Source organism: Vulpes lagopus, chromosome 6 (genome assembly GCF_018345385.1).
Source record: "Vulpes lagopus strain Blue_001 chromosome 6, ASM1834538v1, whole genome shotgun sequence".
NCBI classification, from domain to species: Eukaryota; Metazoa; Chordata; class Mammalia; order Carnivora; family Canidae; genus Vulpes; species Vulpes lagopus.
The window spans coordinates 89,523,337-89,538,171 of record NC_054829.1 but is presented as its reverse complement, the minus strand read 5'-3'; the positions used below and the strand labels follow the sequence as shown (position 1 = coordinate 89,538,171).

Genomic DNA, 14,835 nt, shown 5'->3' with positions numbered 1-14,835 from the left:
GGAGAATCATAAGCGTGAATATTACTTTTAAAATTTTATGCAAAAATAAACTACTTTATAATAAAATAGGTGTTTCTAAAGAATAGACAGTAGAGAAGGCCCATCTTAAAAATCTTTCTACAGAAGTAGAAAAATCAGGGATCAAGTAAAATAAAGAGAAAAGGAAAATTGGAAAGGCTATATCATGAGAATACATTTTATATATAACACTATGCATATTAGGAGTTTAATGGGAATACAATGTTGGGGTAGTTTTAAATTATATATGTATCTCATTGTTATTAATATTGACTATTAATAATGTATATTTTATTGATAACAGATTTATTTTTTATCATACTAGGTAGAACTCTAAGATGGCATCTAGGATTCCATCTGTTGGTGTATATGCTCTGTATATTCTCTTCCCTTTAAAGTGTAAATGGAGCCTGTTAATATGATGGAATATCGTGTGATTAATTTGATAATGAGATGTCTCTCATGTGATTATAAAAAAAAAAAAGAGAGAGAAGCCTTTAAAGGAAACTGATTGTCCACATAAAATAAAAATATTTTTTACCAGAATAAAGATGTGTCTTTCTGCCAATAAATTCAGAAAGTCTTAGGGCACCTAGGTGGTTCAGTGGTTTAAGCGGCCAACTCTTGATCTCAGCTCAGGCCTTGATCTTCAAGGTCATGAGTTCAAGCCCCATGTAGATTCCACATTGGGCATGGAGACTACTTAAAAGAAAAAAAGTCTTACCACACCTGTGAGCAAAGGGCCATAATGACTTTAAGGAGTAATATTTAGACAACATACCACCATCTTTAATAGCACCTGCCTGGATTAAAAATGAAGTTTCATTACTGGTCTATATTGTCTTAGAAAAAATATTATAACCAATAAAACATTTCCAATGTTTTCTCTACCTGTGCCTATTTATTCATTTACCAAGTATGTGTTGATTACCTGGGTCTAGTTTGAAAGAATTGTCCTAGGATTCACTGTTAACTGTGTGAAAATTATCACAATAAATACAGCTTTCTAAGTAAATATCTAGTCTCTATAGAGACAGAATTATATGTATGTGTATATATATATAACATATATATGTTAAACATAAACATATACATATATACATGATTTTGTCTCATTAAAATGACATATAATAGAAAAGAATTACATACAACTTGATTCAAGTTGTAATCTAATGTTTTAAGATATATCTGATTCCAAATTTTAATAGTCATGGTCTGTCTTTTGTTGTTTTTTTTCTAGTACTGTAAACATTTTTAAGTGTGTTTTTGTAAGTACATGACATAATACAATTGAAATACATATAGTCCAATGATTAGAATGTTGATGTAAATACATAGAAAAAAAGACTTTAAATTTATGCTGTCCAATAACATTGTCACTAAAACTATGTGGCTATTTAAGTTTCAATTAATTAAAATTAAATAAAATAAAAAATTTAGTTCCTTAGACACACTTGCCATATTTCAAGTAGTTTCCATTTATACACAAAATGTTCCAAAAACTTTTCAAATCAGTATCAGTTTCATATATATTTATATAGAGTTTCTATATGTATACTTACTATACATATATATTTGTAAATACACAGTTGACTCTTGAACAACATGGAATTGAACTCAGGGGTCCACTTATAGATGGAGTTTTTTCAGTAAATACAGTGCAGTACTGTAAATGTTTTTTTCCCCTTATGATTTTCTTAATAACAATTTCTTTTCTCTAGATTATTCTACTGTAAAAATATAGTACATAATACATATAACATGCCAAAATATGTTAATTGTTATTTTTACTACTGGAAAGGCTTCCATTCAACAATAGGCTATTAGTAAGTAAGCTTTTGGGGAGTCAAGTGAAACTCAGATTTTTGACTATTCAGGTGTAGGGGTTAGTTTCCCCAATACCCACGTTGTTCGAAGGTCACTGGAAATGACAAATACAAATATATAACTTATTTCTGAGGTACCATATACTTTTGGAAAATGTTATATTAGTATTACTTACTAAAATGTACAGAATTTCCTTGATCTAAAAAACATTCAATGTGAGCAAAATATTTTATGAATAAAATAATACAGTAAAAACCACCATTCTTTAATTCCTACTCTGTGCTAGACCCTGTACTCTGTACCTTTAATAAATACCTCATTGAATGATCTATATGTACTTCTACATACCTAGGGAGGATCTTAATACTTTTAGACTCCTTGTATTTACATAATGTAGCTATTTCACAGAAAAATGAACAATAAAAACCAAACTTTTTTACCTGGAATAGTTCAGTATGTAATCATAGCCTCATTATTTAAAACACGTAAGACCCAGGAGAGCAATTTAGAGCATAATTATATAAACAAATCTCAGTTTTATTTTACTAAACTATGTTTCACTCAGATTTATTTGCTCTTAAAATGAAAAACAAAAACAAAACAAAAACCAAAAAGCAAAACAAAACTCTAAGACACTTTTATTTACAAAATACTTTATCCATTTCCTTAATGGTATAATTATAGAATCTACAGTAAAAGCTTCAATCTCCATATTTTTATGTTATGAAATGAATATAAAACACCAAAACACTTGCTTTATTCTTTGACATTGAATGTATCTGAGACTTGAGAAGTAAAAAAGAAACACACTATCTTCTTGCAGGGGAACACAAGGAGAGATTCATGTTTTTTCATGCCATATGCATTAGTTAATTGGGATATAGTGTGTGGAAAGGAAAAGTCATGACAATCACAGCAACATTTTAAACGTTAGTTGTAAGGAATTTGATACTAATAGGAATTACAAAAATGGAAGAAATAGGTCATCCTGGGTGGCTTAGCAGTTTAGTGCCTGCCTTCAGCCAAGGGCATGATCCTGGAGTCCCGGGGTTGAGTCCCACATCGAGCTCCCTGCATGGAGCCTGCTTCTCCCTCTGCCTGGGCCTCTGCCTCTCTCTCTGTGTCTCTCATGAATAAATAAATCAAGTATTTTAAAAAATTAATTAATTTTTAAAAATGGAAGAAATAGGGCAGCCCGCTGGCTCAGTGCTTTAGCGCCACCTTCAGCCCAGGGCGCGATCCTGGAGTCCCGGGATGGAGTCCCACGTCGGGCTGCCTGCATGGAGCCTGCTTCTCCCTCTGCCTGTGTCTCTGCCTCTCTCTCTCTGTATCTCTCATGAGTAAATAAATAAAATCTTAAAAAAAAAAAAAAAAAAGGAAGAAATACGTAACAACAAATGAAGTTACGCTGGGACATTCTTTGTCAAAAAAATACAATTCTTCAGATTTGGTCAAGAGTTAATGACTTTAAATTAGTGATCAAGTGAATAATATATTTACAATTCAAAGGCAGATAGATGTGCATACGATATCTTAATAATTCTGTTTGGATAGCCAATCAGATTGAATCTAACCATATTCATCATTTTGAACTTGAATATCAACAAAGAATAGGAGAAATCAGGTCATGTTCCACTTCAGACTTCTGAAGGGCAAGGAAGAAAGAGAAAGTATCATTTACTAAGTAATTGAAAATAAGATATTTTAGGTTTACTTCATTCATATTGTAAATCTTGCAATTTACAGGGGGTGCTGGTGAGTCACTAAAGAGGGTAGGAGAAAGAATCACTGAAAATTTGTCAGCAAATTGCAGACAATGAAATATGAATACTAAAGCAGAAGATTATCATAGCTTTTAAATGAATTTATCAATTAAAATTTTAAGTCTAGATTAAACATTAAATAAGTGGCCATTTAGACTGGCAAGAAATTCCACTGGTATTTCCTGGGATATGTTTTTTTATATAAAAAATATTTTCAAACTAAACAAAAATATGTGGTTTGGTTTGGGCATATGTACCTGTGCACATGTGTGTACATAAAAGCCATCTATTATTTTAAATGTACATTTAATTGCCCATCGTTTTGTTCCTATGAATTTAGTTATTGTCACAATTGATAGCCTAGGGATGGTGCTCATCATATGCCAGTGGGATCCCTCTCATTATTTCTCAACCATAGATGTAGTAAGATATAAGCAAGGATTATGTCCAGTAATTTTCATAATTACCATTATTGTCATCTATATCATTTTTTTAAGTAGGCTCCACACCCAGTGTGGAGCCCAACACAAAGGCTTAAATTCACAACCCTGAGATTAAGACCTGAGCTGAGATCAAGAGTTGGATACTTAAATGACTGAGCCACCCAGGTGCTCCATTATTTCATTTTTAACATTAATCAGCTGTTAACTATGTGACACTTTGCTGAGAGCTTTAAATACATTATCTTATTTAATCCTTACAACAAACCTATGAGCTAAATTCAATTATTAATTCCACTTTATACAAGGTAAAATAGAAATTATTGATTTATCATGTTTAGTGTTTATGGCCTCCCTCCTTCTCTTAAATGTAAGCTCCAAGATAGGAGAGCCATTTGTCTGTTCTTTTCATAATTGCCTAGAACAGCACCTGCTAGATAGTAAGCACTAAAAAAAAAAAAAAAAAAAAAAAAAAAATTCGGACAAATAAAAATTGTTCATTAGTTTATGACCTCTGATGTTCACTAAAACAAATCAAGCAACCTCACTGTGGTTAACTTTCTGTTTATTTCTCAAATAGTTATTAACAATTGGTGTATATGAACCTCTACTGCCCCTGTGCAGGGTCTTTCTTTGCTTTTATCTAATCCTATCTTTATTTATTTTTATTTACCAAGATTCCCAAATAACATGTAAATTTGAAGAAAGTAATGTGAACAATAAACATGTTTAATAGATTTAAAAGTACTTAAGAAAAGTGGGGAGTCAATATTACTAAAAACAGCTTGGGAGTAAGCACTGGATATGGACTCCACCTTGACTTCACTGTGCTTAAGTATTATTTTCTGCTTTGAAATTTGAAGGTTTTAAGTGCAGTTTTTTCTTCAAATTCTGTTATGTTTTGAACTGAAAATTAGTTCAGAAGGAGGAAGAGAACATGTTGAATTTCAAGACCAGTCATTAAGAAGGGGTTAATTACTGGTACCTAATGTAATCTTCATTATGTTGAATTATCCTCCCTCAAAATTTATATTGAAATATTATTTCCCAGAATCTCAGAATATGGCCTTATTCAGGAATTGGGTTTTTGCAGATGTTAGGATCAAGTTAAGAGTGGAGTAGGGTGGGTCCCTACGCCAATATAACTACTATTTTTATAAAAAGGAAAATGTGGACACAAATAGCACATGAGGAGAATGCAAGGTGAAGATGAAGACAAAGAGTTACTACAAGCCAAGAAAGGCCAAAGATGGCCGGCAAACCACCAGGAGCTATTGTAGAAGTAGGGACAGAATCTTCATCATAGCTCTCAGAAGAAACTAACCATGTTGACACCTTAACCTCAGACTTTTAGCATCCAGAACTGTGAGATAATATAATGTTATTTAAATGATCCACATTGTGGAACTTTATTACAGCAGCCCTAACTAATGCATCCTCTTTCCTTAAAGTTTATGATATTCATTGTGTTTAAGAGTGACCAAATCTTATCACTCAGATAAGATTTAGTCTATTAAATATTAAGTACATATCAAAATACACACCAATGTTCAAAACAGTCAATTATTTTCACACTGATTTTTAGTTACTGAGTCAACAAGTAGTGTAAAATAATCTAAGCTTTTGGTTAAAGTGCAGTGACCTTCAGAACATCAGAGGCACCCATAACTGAATGTACAACTAAAACTATATTTAACATCTCCTCTCCCTACAAGATTGATATTAATTCTACTCCGTACCCTTACATTAACATTAATTACTATAATTTGCTGGAATCCTTCATTTCACCAACAACATATAAACAGAAAAGTCATGAAAATATCTTTAGGTCAAATTTTACCTATAACAATATTTATCTGAAAGATGACTATTTGCTGTGTATAAATGCAAAAACTCAGCCTGAATCTGAATGCCAGTGCTGACATTTATGCATTATGACCCGATTTATCTCTGTGAGTGTCACATTAACCCTGATAGCTTGAGATGCCCCAATGTTATTTTAGAGCAGGACAGTACATACACCATTGAACATTATTACCTCTGAGATACATAATAATTTCAGGAAATGAACCATTAAATGAGGTTTTTTATCCACTTTTGCTGCATATCCATGCCATTGATTTTCTATGAAATGATGTATAGTTTAAGAAAAAAAAAGTAATAAAAAGTTATTTATAGACATATTAGAAAAAATAGTTTGTTCATAATCATACAGTGAAAAAGTGAGATACAAACTCCAGTCAATGGAAGTATAATAACTGATAAAATATTACTTCTGGCAAAGGAGAGATAAAGGTATAACTTATTGATAATACACTCTAAGAATATACATTTATTTCTTCTATATTTAAAATTTTTAAAAAATTAGATATTCATCCAGAAATTATACTTACTATCAGAAACAAATTTCTAAGCAAAAAGAAATTATGAGCAAATTATCTACATATTAAAAACTCAAAAATATAGCACCCCTTTATAAGACTCATTAGGGTCAAGAAAATTATCTAAAGAAAAATGTTTCAATGTAATTTAACCATTAAATTTAGCATAATATGTTAATTATAGTTGCATTCAGTTAAGCTATTAGAAATATATTGCTAAGATTATATTGTAGTAACCAAGTTAAATATTTTTCTTATTTCAATAGTTTGGAGAAAAAAAAAACACCCCACAAAACTTGCACCAAATTTTTGGCCAGTTTAAACATACTGGCACTAACAAGTTGAGAAAATTCTAAAAGTGCACTTATATCTTCAGCAAGAGGTAAAAGGATATACATTTTATTCTAATACCAATGCCACTAGCACATCACCAAGATTTTCAAGGTGTTCTTGATTTCCTATCTCATTTATATTAGGGTAAGACAGAAAAAGATGCAGTAAAGTGCTACCAGCCAATTTTCCTTATTACAAAAGGAAAAAAAAACAAGTAAATAAATTATATTTTAGGCTGATATTATAGCCTGTATACACATTCTACTCCAGTCTATATTTTTTTTATTTTCAAATGTTTTTCCATTTTCTTCTCAGCTTGTTTTGGTTTGTGAAGAGATGGATATATTGGATTAATACACATCTCTGAAGAGTTAGACTTATCAACTTTAGTAGTCCATACTTGCACCATCGGACATATGGTTTATAGCAGCATTCACACTTTTGCATCTGTTGCACAGGGTACAACATGTGCTGGCCCTGAACTCTATATTCTTGACCCTCTCACTCCAGGATCACAGGCACAGAGAATTATTGCTCCTAAACACACTGCATATGCTATCTCTAATTCTCACAACTACCTTGCCAACTTTGAATGATTAGATCTGTTTTACAGATGATGGACCTAAAATTCAGAAAGCTTGACTGAATTGCTCAGAAATCTAACAGATAGTGAATGGTGGAGATGGAACTCAAAGTTTAATTTAAATTCAAGTATTTGTACCTCCAGGGTCTGCGTTCTTTCCAATATACACAGGCAGCCTTGAAGAGTAAAATGGTAGTAAAAACATAAGGCTCAACGATGTTTATCAGGAAGGAAGATGTCTGTGGAATACAGAAACAAACCAAACCAAACCAAACCAAAACACAACACAACAACAACAAAAAAAAAAACCCATAAGATTTGTAATCTTTCACAGCTGTTTTTGAATCTCATCCCTACCATTTTTAAATGCATGATCTTCAACAAGTTACTTGGCTGCTAAGTCTCAATAGCTCATCAGGGAGGATGATGAGAAAAATATACATGTTCACAGAATTAGAATGACAATTAAATTGAAAAGCCATGTGAAAGCTGCTGGCATAATGTTTATCAGAGAAGACCATCATTTATTTCTTTTTCCTCTTCAATTAAGTTAAGGGATTGACGTTAGATATTAGGTTGTTAATAAAATGTCAAAGGGCCACAATACTTCCCTCTCATTGCCTCAGTCACACCCAAAGGCACTGAATCAATGCCCAGGAAGGAGAGACCTGGGTACTAGCTTCTGCTCCTAAATCATCTGCAAACAGGCTTTTCTGTCCTCCATTCTCCTGTGGTTACTCCCTGGAAAGCAATTGCTTTTGGAGAGTAATTTGGTACCATCCATCAAAATGTAAGATAGGCACACACTGTGAGCCATTCCGTTTCTAGGAATCAATCCAATGGAGATCCTTTTACATGTGCCAAAAGGGAGATGTACAAAGTTATTTACTGAAGTATTGTTTGTTAGATAAAATTATTAGAAATTACATTAATAAAGACTTTGATGGATTATTTGCTGTCAATTCAGCATCACCTTCCTTCATCTAGACTCCCTCCAATGATACAGGGGAAGAGCCTAAGAGCTAACCTTCCCCAACTCCCAGAGTGCAGGAAGGTTGTGCCAATGAAAATCACTTGAATGAGATTTGGGATGTGAAAGAGTAAGATAAGCCATTATTCTCTGGCGCTGCTGAGGACAGACACAAGGGCATTGGCAGCAGCAGGCTGACGACTTGGGAGTTTTGCCAACAGCTTTCAGGCATCCTTCTGAGAATTAAATACTTCTATACTATAGGCAGCACAGATTTATCTGCAGCATCAGCTCACCTGCTCTGCCTGCACTTCCAGATATCCTGATAGTGAAATCTGGGGCCTCTCTAATATTTGTCGTCCTCACACTTCTGATCATTGCATAAGCCTCTTATTTCTTATACTAAATCCTTTCTTACTTAAAATGCTGAGTGGTTTCTGTTTTCTGACAGAACTCTGACTGATACATGTATATTTGAGGAGATAATTCGCTGAGTCTGCCATTGCTGCATAACTTCTGAACAAAGAGCACTGACAACTTTGGTCAAGAATGTTTGCAAAGCTACTCCAGGGCAGGAAATAGATTTGCATACATTCCTGGGTAATAAACCTGGAGTCTCATCTTCCACCCAGAGGCATTCCAGAATAACAGAGTGAATGTCTCCCTCTGGACTAAAGGACAGGTTAGATTCCTGACCAGGTTAATAAAGATATTTCTGAAGGTACTGTGCTGAGTTTGGGAAGATGGTGGAGTAGGAGGACCTTAAGCTATTTCTGTCCAATGTTTACAACTCGATATCACTCACATGGTGTAAATAAACCTGAGAGTGACCCCTCGGCTAGCAGAACAAACTCCACAAGTAAATGTAGAGAAGCTGCATCTGAGAAGTTAGGAAGGGCAGAGATGTGGTTCTGAGCTGCCCGCAGGAGGGAAAAAGCTGTGGGTGCAAAGACAGAAGATTCCCTTGCATGAGGGAGATCACACCAAGAAAACAAATCTCCATAATGTTGGGCTTTGAAAACCAGAAGGGCTGAAGTTCCTGTTTGTATAACCAGTGGAATTTGGAGCCTAAAGCTTTAAAAGGCAGCTGACTCAGCTCTAGGCAAACTGAAAGCGCGAGTGACAGCTTGGGTTCGCACCCTTAAAGAAGACAGCAGCTTTCAGTGTGGCAACATTTCTGTGGCAGTTTGCGCCGATGTCTGGGGGTAAAAAGAAGGGGGATGTGTTTACACGGAATTTTGAATTTCGAATTTTGGAGCCTGCTGGGGGGACTTCTCTGGGAACAAATGAGGTGGCAGGCATCATTTTGCTCCCTTGCTCTCCAGCATAAACACAAGGCCACCTGTGGAAGAAGTACTGTATAGGCCCTTGCTACCTAATATGCTAGTAGTGCTCCTTGCTCACAAGTTCTTTTAAGGACCTACCCACTCCAAGCCTGCTGGCCTCAGCCCTGGGCTCAGAGAAAATCTATTTATTTATAAAGATTTTATTTATTTATTCATGAGAGGCACTGAGAGAGAGAGAGGCAGAGACATAGGCAGAGGGAGAAGCAGGGTCCCTATAGGGAGCCTGATGTGGGACTCGATCCCAGGACCCCGTGATCTCCACCTGAGCCAAAGGCAGACGCTCAACCACTGAGACACCCAGGTACCCCTCAGGGAGAAATTTAATGTCACATGTGTGCACCGTGCCCAGCTGCCACATGCACAACCACTAAGCACCATCATGACATAAAGTGCTCTGCCCAGCTATCACCTTGAACTGTACCCAGTCAGGGAGCTTTGAGGGAGATCCAGCCCAGGAACAGTGGCTCAGCATAAATTTTGCTAACATTATCGCTCTACTCCAAGTTCCCCTTCAGACATGACACACCCTGGGACATGGCCTGCCTGGGTCCCACAAACACCACAGAGAACAAGCACATTCCACAACAGGTGGAGTGTCAGTGCAGAGGACTGGACTGAAAGAAAAGCAAATCAGACACAACAGCAGGGTGCAAGCAACACACAGGACACTCCCCTGAAGTGCCAGGTTCTGGTGACCAGGGACACTGCATTTCAGGGCACTACAGGACTCTTCTTCATAATGCCATGACTTTTAAGAACATAAGACATAGCTGACTTTCCTAACAAACAGAAACAGACATAGACAGATACACAAAATGAGGAGACAGAGGAATATGTCCCAAATGAAAGAACACAGGACAAAATCACAGCAGGAGATGTGAGCAAAACAGAAATAAGTAATATGCCTTACAGAGAAATTAAAGCAATGATCATAAAGATACTCACTGGACTTGAGAAAAGAGTGGAGGACATCAGTGATATCCTTAACAAAGACATACAAAATTACATATTGGATATGAAGAATTCAATGAATGAAACTTAAAATACAATAAGTGGAATACAGAGTAGGCACGGGAAGCAGAGGAATCTATCACTGACAGGATACAGCAATGTGGGATAAAGTAGGGGAATACAGTGATGGGAAGCAATCAGGCTAAACAGATCACAAATACTGCACAATGAGAACAGACTTAGAACTCAGCAACACCATCAAGCAAAATATATTTGTATTATAGGGATCTCAGAAAGAAAAGAGAAAAGGGAGCAGAGAATGTCCTTGAAGAAAGAATAGCTAAAAACTTAAATCTGGGGAGGAAAACAGAGATCCAGATTCAGGAATCACAGAGATCCCCCAATAAATTGAACCCAAGGAGGTTAATATCAAGACATAAAATAAAAATGGAAAAAAATACTGATAAAAAATGTTACAGGTTACAATAGGAAAGAAAACAGTTACATACATAGAAAACCCTGTAAGGCTGTTAGTAGATTTTTCACAGAAAATTTGCAGGCCAGAAGAGAGTGCTATGATATATTCAAAGTGTTGAAAGGGAAAAATCTATATTCAAGAACTCTATCCAGCAAGGGTATATTTCAGAAAAGAAAGATAGTTTCCCAGACAAACAAGAATTAAAAGAACACATGACGAATAAACCAGCCCTTTAAGAAATGTTAAGGGGGACTCTGTGAATGGAAAACAAAAACCATGAGTAAGAAAAAATAGGAGCATAAAAGCAAAATAATAATAAGTTTATCTGCAAAAATCAGTCAAGAGAAACACAAAATAAAAGGAAGCAAAATTTGATACCAAATATCTGAAAAGTGGAGGGGAGAGGAGGAAAGAATGGGTTCAAAATTAAGCAGCCATCAACTTAATATAGACTGCTATACCAGCATAAAATTGAATCAGTAATGAAAAAACTTCCATCAAAAAAATTCCAGGGCCAGATAGCTGCTTAGGTAAATTCTACCAAACATCTAAAGAAGAGTTAATGTCTATTCTTCTCAGACAATCCCAAAAAGTGGAAAAGAGAGGAAAACTTCCTAATTTACCCTATGAAGAGAGCATCACCTGGATACCAAAACAAGATAAAGAAAAGACACACACACACACACACACACACAAAGGAAATATGGGACCAAATTTCTGGCAAAAATCCTCAACAAAATATTAGCAAACCAAATCCAACAATACATTTAAAAAGTATGCACCACAATCAAGTGAGATATATCCCTGAGATGCAAGGATGGTGCAATTATTTACATATCAATGAATGTGACACACCACATCAATAAAAGAAGGGAGGAAATAGTATGATCATTTCAATAGATGCAGTAAAAGGATTTGACAAAGTACAACATTCATTCATGATAAAACCCTCAACAAAGTATGATTAGAGGAACATGCCTCAACATAATAAAGGGCATATATGAAAAAACCCAGTTAACATCCTACTGAATAGTAAAAAACTGAGAGCATTTCCCCTAAGGTCAAGACATGGGTGTCCATTCTCATGCTACTACTTAACATAGTACTGAAATCCTAACCACAGCAATCAGACAAGAGGAAGGAATAAAAGTCATCCAAATTGGTAGAAAAGAAGTAAAACTTTCACTATTTGCAGATCATATGATACAATTTATAGAAAATCCATTGACTACTAGAACTGATAAATTCAGTAAGGTTTCAGGATACAAAATCAATGTACAGAATCCTGTTGCATTTTTATATACTAATAATGAAGCAATAGAAAAATAAGAAAGCAATCCCATTTACAATTGCAACAAAGATAATAGTATGCCTAGGGATAAACTTAACCAAGGAGATAAAAAACCTATACTCTGTAACCTATAAAACATTGATGAAGATACTGAAGACAACACAAACAAGTGGAAAACATTTCATGCTCATGGATTGTAAGAACAAATATTGTTAAAATGCCCATGCTATCCAAAGCAATCTACAGATTTGATGCGATCCCGATCAAAATACCAATAACATTTTCACAAAACTATGACAAATAATCTGAAAATTTCCAGAAGATCTGTAATAGCCAAAGCAATACTGCAAAAGAGAGACAAAGCTAGAGGTATCACAATTCCATATTTCAAGTTATACTACAAAGACGTAGTAATCAAAACAATGTGGTACTGGCATAAAAATGGGCACATATATCAATGTAATAAAAGTCCAGAAAAATACCCACAATTATATGGTCTATTAATCTTTGACAAAGGAGGAAAAGAACATGCGATGGAGGAAAGATAGGCTGTTCAAGAAATGATAATGGAGGAACTACAGAGCAACGTGCAAAACAATTAAACTGGACCATACAGAGATAAACTCAAAATGGATTAAGGACCTAAATGTGAAACCTAGAACTATAAAAGTCCTAGAAGAGTATCCAGGCAGTAATTTCTCTGACACCAGCTTTAGCAACTTTTTTCTAGATATGTCTCCTGAGGTAAGGGAAACAAAATTAAAATAACTAACTAACTAACCAAATAAATAAATAAATTTAACCCCCCCCCCCAAAAAAAAAGATGAAAAAATAAACAAACAAAAAACTATTGGAATTACATCAAATAAAAAGCTTCTGCACAGGAAATAATCCACAACCTAAAAGACAGACTATGAAATAGTAGAAGATATTTGCAAATGACATCTCTGATAAAAGGTTAGTATCCAAAATATATAAAGAACTTACAAAACTTAACACCCCAAAACTAAATAATCTAAATTTTAAAAACGGACAGAATACATGAACAGACATTTCTCCAAAGAAGACATACAGATGGCCAACAGACACATGAAAAGATGTTCATCTTCACTCACCATCAGGGAAATGCAAATCAAAACTACAATGAGACAGCACTTCATACCTGTCAGAATGGCTAAAATCAACAACACAAAAAACAAGAGGTGCTGAAGAGGGTGTGGAGAAAGAGGAACCCTTGTGCATTGTTCACTGGAATATAAATTGGTGCAGCCACTGTGGAAAACAGTATAAAGTTCCTGAAAGAGTTAAAAATGGAATTAGCCTATGATCCAGCAATCACAGGATTGGGCATTTAACCAAAATATGTAAAAACACTAATTCAAAAAAATACATGCACCCACATGTTTATTGCAACATTGTTTAAAACTAGGTAAATTATGGAAGCAGCCCAGGTGTTCATCAATAGGTGAATGGATAAAGAAGATGTGGCATGTGTATGGAATTCGTTATCCTTAAAAAAGAATGAAATCTTGCTATTTTGCATTATATCGTCTAAAAATAGAATAACTTTCATTAAACATAATTATTTTGACATTCATCCATGCTGCAGTATTTATCCATGGTCAATTCATTTTCAGTATTGAGTGGTATTCCATTGTAAGGATAAATACTTAAGACTAGGATTATATGAGAGGAATATATTTAAATATTTAAGAAATAAATAAATAAATAAATAAATAAATAAATAAATAAATAAATTTAAGAAACAGTCAAACTGTTTTTCAAAATGGCTGTACCATTCTACATTCCCAGCAGCATATATGAGATTACCTACTTACCTAGGTAACATTTGTCAGAGAAAGACAAAACCATGTGATATTACTCATATGTGGAATTAAGAAACAAAACAAGCAAAGATAAAAGAGAAATCTAGAAACAAACTTTAAAATATAGAGATCAAGCTGATGGTTACTAGAGGGGAGGTGGGTAGAGAGATGGGTGAAATAGTCGTGATGGGGATTAAAGTTATCATGATGAGCTCTGATAATGTATAGAATTGTTGATTATCATATTGTATACTTGAAACAAAATATTATCCATATTTAATGGATTATTTCCTTATGAACCAAATCCATTAAATATGGCAAACTGGCCTAGCATGCTTGCTGCTTTAAAACTGCTTGGCTACTTGGCAAAATAATAATCATGCATGCATTAAAATTAATCGGATTGATATACTAAGAAATTGGGAGGCTAAGGTAGCTCAAATAAAATACAGATATTATCAAATTAGATCAAGCGGGAAGATTTAACTCCATACCACCTATAAAAACTAACTTCAAATATAAAAACATAAATACATTTTAACAATGATAAAATAGACACTATGCAAACACTAGTGAAAAGAAAAAGAGGATATATTAATACTAGCCAAAGTAGATGTCCGAGCAAGAA

General features: G+C 34.4%; 1 protein-coding gene across 5 annotated transcripts in view; it reads right to left on the bottom strand.

Moving 5' to 3' along the window:
- CCSER1 (coiled-coil serine rich protein 1) overlaps positions 1-14,835 on the bottom strand; it is an 880,050-nt gene that overhangs the window by 405,825 nt on the left and 459,390 nt on the right. The window lies entirely within an intron of this gene.